At 34.0% G+C, this 5,695-nt stretch overlaps 1 pseudogene; it reads right to left on the bottom strand.

The window, feature by feature from the left end:
• Positions 1-240: 240 nt before the first annotated feature.
• On the bottom strand, positions 241-1,226 carry LOC124234538 (olfactory receptor 2L5-like; annotated as a pseudogene).
• Between the last annotated feature and the right edge of the window lie 4,469 nt (positions 1,227-5,695).

Here is a 5,695-nt window from a genome sequence, read left to right as displayed (position 1 = left end):
TAATTATCATCAACATCATATCAGGAAAAAATTAATTTGGAAATTAATTTGAAATTGATGGGAAAAAGCATCATGAAGAAAAAAGATAAGGCTTAGAATTTTATATATACTCACATGCACGTATATTTACAAGACAATTTTGTCCAGACCTAAGTGATAATCTTCTTATCTAGATTAATTGTGGTCCTTGCACCCTAAGCATAAAATAATATATTTAATTCTGTACACTGATGAATGAACTTATATCCAAGTCCTGGCTACACATGCAAAAAGCTCTGTCTCCATTTTCACAGTGCAGATTCTCTGAATCACTCTTCTGAGGGCCCCCATAACCTCTCTGTTTCTCAGGCTGTAGATGATGGGGTTGAGCATTGGGGTCAAGATGGTGTAGAAGACAGCCAGAACCTTGTCCTTTGTTGGAGATCTTAGGGATCTTGGGTGTAGATAAGTGTAAACAAGTGGAGCATAATAGAAAGTCACCACAGTCAAGTGGGTGCTGCAGGTGGAATAGGCCTTCTTCCTCCCTTCTGCTGAGTGCATGCAGTGGACAGCAAGGAGAACTCGGCCATAAGAATATGCGATGCCAATGAAAGGAAACACGAGGAAGAGGGTGGTGCTCACAAACACTGTGTACTCATAAACCCAGGTATCCATGCAGGCCAGGGTCAACATGGCTAGGACATCACAGAAGATATGGTTGATGGCCCTGGATTGACAGTAAGGGATAGGGAAGGCGTGTATGTGGTGTGGGCACAAGAGTTGACAGAGCCCATTATCCAAGATCCTATTATCATCAGCACACACATTCTTTTTCTCATACGAATGGGATAGTGGAGAGGAAAGCAAATAGCTATATAACGATCATATGCCATTGATGTCAAGAGCAGCGCTTCCACACCTGCTAAAGTCAAGAAAAAGAAGCTCTGAACCCCACATCCAATGAAGGAGATAGATTTGTTTCCAAAGAGAAAATTAGAAATCATTTTGGGGACAATTGTGGAGATGTAATTCAAGTCAATGATGGAGAACTGAGTAAGTAAAAAATACATGGGTGTGTGGAGCTGGGTGTCCAGGAATATGAGGAGAATCATGCACAGGTTGCCAAACAGAGCTGTTAGGAAAATGAGAACAATGAGAATGAAGAAGAACAGGCCAATTTTTGACAGTGGAAACAACCCCAATAAAATAAAATCAGTTGATGTTAGGTTCTAATTTTCCAAGGAGCGTTAATATGATTTTTCCTAAAGACAGACACAAGAGTAAGTGATTTGAGTATAAAACTATAAGCTCTTTTTAACTTAATATTTTAGACTGTGTATTATTTAAAATTTTATAGCTCTTAAATGAAGAACTGAACTTATCTATTTTGGGAGAAACAAACTTTCTTTTCTGATCCAGAGATTAAAACGTGAAAATGCGAACATTTGTGGCCAAAGTGTTTTCTAAGAAACTATTAAAATATTTTAAAAACAAGATTTCTATTTTGACCTCCTTAGGATAAATATGTTTTACTGCCCTACACAAACTCAGATATCATTAAAATCAGTTGTTGCATTCAAAATTCATAAGTGCAAAATTTATGAAAACCCATATATTATAGAGTTCTAGTATCAATAAATGTTTATGACCCTTAAGGGATGATTTTTCTTTCATATTTTTCCCTAAAACTTGCCTCTAAAATTGAAGTAGTCTATCAGCTCATGTTTGAGGAGATTTATGTCTTTCTTACATCTTCTTTTCACAATAATACCAAGTCAAGTTTTCCTGAAGACAGGTATTATCATTTGGTTCATTTCTTCTGAAATATAGCATAAATCGTTATTGTCAAGTTCCACTTATGCAAAGTCATTCTCTTCTGCCTCCTCTCTCAGGTTCTGAATGCTGCAGTTAAAGAAGACCCTTTACTCAAACATCTATACACATGCTCATTGTGGCCGTCATGACTCTGCTCAAGATCTCCCCAAAAGCATGTTTTCCATCTCTCTGCTTCTCTAACATGTATATAACATTATACATTGATTTATGACACTTTGTCTTATTCATTTTTCCCTTTTTTTGTATTTAAAATTATCTGCAGTTCTAGATAAGTGTGTGAATTTAAGCATATATACTTACCATTTCTCTCTTTTAAAACCCAATTATTATGATGATAAACAACTGGATGTGTTATAAATTAAAAGACAGCAGGTGAGCAAAAGGAACAATGAGAAATGAAACAGTTCAGGATTCTTTGAAAGAAGGAATTTGGATAGAGAAATGTTCAGTTACTCAAATGGAGCAAAAGGACTTGGCACCTTGACAGTCTTCACGGAGGCAGGAGGAGGATTCTCCTCCAGAGACGTCAGAATTGAACAAGCTCCACACAGTGTGTGATGTTTTAGTCTTAAATATTATTTTAGAGCCCAATGTTCCCAGACTTTTAAGGAAGTTTCCAACATGAAAGAGGAAGATCCACAAATGTGCACACATACACACACAAACATACATGTGTATTCACACACACCCCACTCAAATATAAAGTGAGTTACACGTGATTGGGAACATGCAGAAAGACAACACATTTTTAAAAATCAGGATTCATATCTTTAAAGAAGTATGAAACATTATTATTCCACGATATATTATTAGATTAATTTAAAAAGTGTCAGATAATAAGAAAGGGTTTGCAAATTAAAAAATACATAATAATTGATCAAATGATTAAGTGAAAGTTTCAAAGACAAAGTGAAAAAATCTACCAGAATTAAAAGAATACAGCAACAACAAAATAAAAAGATTGCCATTTTGAAAAGTTAGGATAATTAGAGAGTTAATACAGGGAAACCAGTGTATGCTTGTTATTCCTAGAAATGCAATTAGCAAAATAATAATGGAGTTCATATTATCAAAAAAACATTTTTCAGAATTGATATATATGATCCACCATATTCAAACATCATGAACAGAACACAGAAAAGTAAATGAGAAATATTTTATTGAAAGATATTTTCTTGAAAAAGCTAAATGTCTTCTTGAAAATACTTTCTGAAAATTGTCAACATTGCTGATAAATTTATGACCTGAAAAGTGCCTTGACGGAGTAAATAGTCATAATAATGAAAAGAACTATACAAAGAAATAGTAACTAAATTATCATTAGATTTTGTTGTAGTTTATATTTTCATATTTTAGCAATATATGCTGGAAGATGAAACAACGCTGTCAACTTTGCCCCACAGACCCAAAGCGGTATGTAACTATGTTGAAAGGATGGGAAATGGAAAAAGAGGTGGAAGTGGGTGGCATGCAGAGCAGGAAGGTTTCCATTCTAAACTGTCCACAAATAAAAATCTGTTAGAACTAATAAGTTCAGCAAAGTTGCAAGATACAAATTCAGTTGTATTTCCATACACTAATAGCATACAATCCTAAGAAGAATATAAGAAAACAATTACATTTATAATATCATCAAAAAGAATAAAATACTTAGAAATAAACTTAACAATGAAAGCAAAAAAATGTGCACTGAAAATCATAAAAGATCCTGAAAGAAACTGAAGAAGAGACAAATAAACAGAAATGCATCCTGCGTTCATGGAATGGAAAACTTAATATTATTAGGATGTCGATACTACCATAAGTAACTTCAGATTCAATGAAATGCCTGTCATAATCCCAGTGAGATTATTTACAGAAGTGGAAAAATGTATCCTAAAATGCATATGAAATCTCAAGGTGCTCTGAATAGCCAAAATAACCATAAAAAGAATTGAAGAACTCATTATTTTCTCATTGAAAACTTACTAAAAAGCTATTATAATAAAAATAGTGTAGTATTGGCATAAAGACAAGCATAAACCAATAAAATAGAGATACCAGAAAAAAATCCTCACATGTGCGGTCAAACGTCAAATTTTTGACAAGGATCTCAAAACCATTCAATGGAGACATCTTTTCAACAAATAGTGGTGAGAAAACTGGATATCTAGATGCAAATAACGAAATTGTACCATTACTTTACACTATTCACAAAAATTAAAGGAACAGAAGAGCTAAATATAGAGCTAAAAGTATAAACTCTTAGAAGAAAACAGAGGAAACATTTCATGATATTGGATTTACCTGTGCTTTATTGACTATGATGCCAAAGCATGTAAAACAGTAGAAATATAGATAAACTGGACTTCATCAAAATAGAAAATTCCTGTGCATCTAAGAATTTTATCAGCAGAGTGAATCAGCAACCCACAGATGGAAAAATATTTGCAAAATATACATCTGATAAGGGATTGTTACAGGGAATATGTAAAGAACTCCTACAACTCAACAACAGAAAATTAATTTAAAAATTAAAATTTAAAAAGAGTGGAGAGTAAAAGAGCAAGTAGGAAGCAACATTAAGATTACCCTGGGTGCCATGTAACCACTCTTCTTTCATGGGAAAAAATATAATAAAAGAGCAGGAACTAGAAAAGGCTATCCATTGCAATCTTTATTGAGGATGTGGACCATTAAGTGTTAGGTTTATTCTTCAAGTTTCACTTGAGCACATCCAAAGCACACTCCAATGTGAGTAGTCCCTACCTCTTCTCATGACCCTCATCTCACTTTGCATCTAGAGAGCACATTTATGGATCAGCTCCAAAACCACTTTCTGTTGTCAATTTCATACTCTACAATTCCTTCTGAACAGCATCGAAAACGTGCAGCCACTCGCTCAACCTCAAACTGCATTTCAGATCTTTTGCTTCCTAACTTAAAACTCTTACATGGATTACATCACTCATTTCTAAACTGCCACCACCTTAAATTCTAAGTGATTTCAATACAAATGGTAACCAACACTGCCAAAGTGGCTAACATTGAAATCGATACTTTTGTGATCACATAATGTCCTTGAATGACAGCACTTCTACATCTGAAGAATGTAATTCATGTTCCCTACACTGCTGTCAAGCAGTTTTGACTTGGCTTCAGTCTTCCCTATTTCCAGAGGATACATCACAGACTGTGGACACAATGCATCCTCTCTTCTTCAGTGAATATTCTTTATCCTGCAAATTCATGTTTTCTATAAATGTCTCGGGCCAATTATGGCCAAATAAACTCTTCTCACATTTGAAATATCACTTAAATTCATATAAACTTTTATTGTATATTGTATCATAGAGTATCATAAGTATTTTCAATTATATTTCAGAATATGGTATTGTTGCATCTAGGCCCATGTATTATTCACCATAGTTCCAGAACGGTAGTTCATAGACAATATCATCATCTGCCTTTCTGTCAATTTTACCATATTTTATTGTCATTTCATGATCAATTGTTCACAAATAGATCAGTTCTGAGAAGTGTATAATACCACATTTTAGGTTTACAAAGAACTCATATCTGAAAAAAATGTGAACAAGTGTTCAAGCAGCCCATCCATTTCTTATTTTTAAGGATAAAATATTTATATATCGTATTCAAACCCACTATATTCAAATGGAATTTTCTTTTTGGAGTTCCCTGGTTAATGAGATGCCTGAATGTATCCATGGCTTATTATAAACAGAAGGACTTAATTCTGAATAAATCTCTCTTAAGCACTTACTGAAGAGTTCCTCTTAAGTGGCTAATAAAGATAAACACACAATTAAGATTAATACCTTTATCTCCACACTTTCACAAACTCACTGGCTTGGTTAGCTGGCAGCAGTCCAATTGTCAT

This window comes from Equus quagga, unplaced genomic scaffold, assembly GCF_021613505.1.
Source record: "Equus quagga isolate Etosha38 unplaced genomic scaffold, UCLA_HA_Equagga_1.0 865_RagTag, whole genome shotgun sequence".
Lineage (NCBI taxonomy): Eukaryota > Metazoa > Chordata > Mammalia > Perissodactyla > Equidae > Equus > Equus quagga.
Note: the sequence above shows the minus strand (reverse complement) of the source record. Positions and strands in the feature narration are given on the sequence as shown.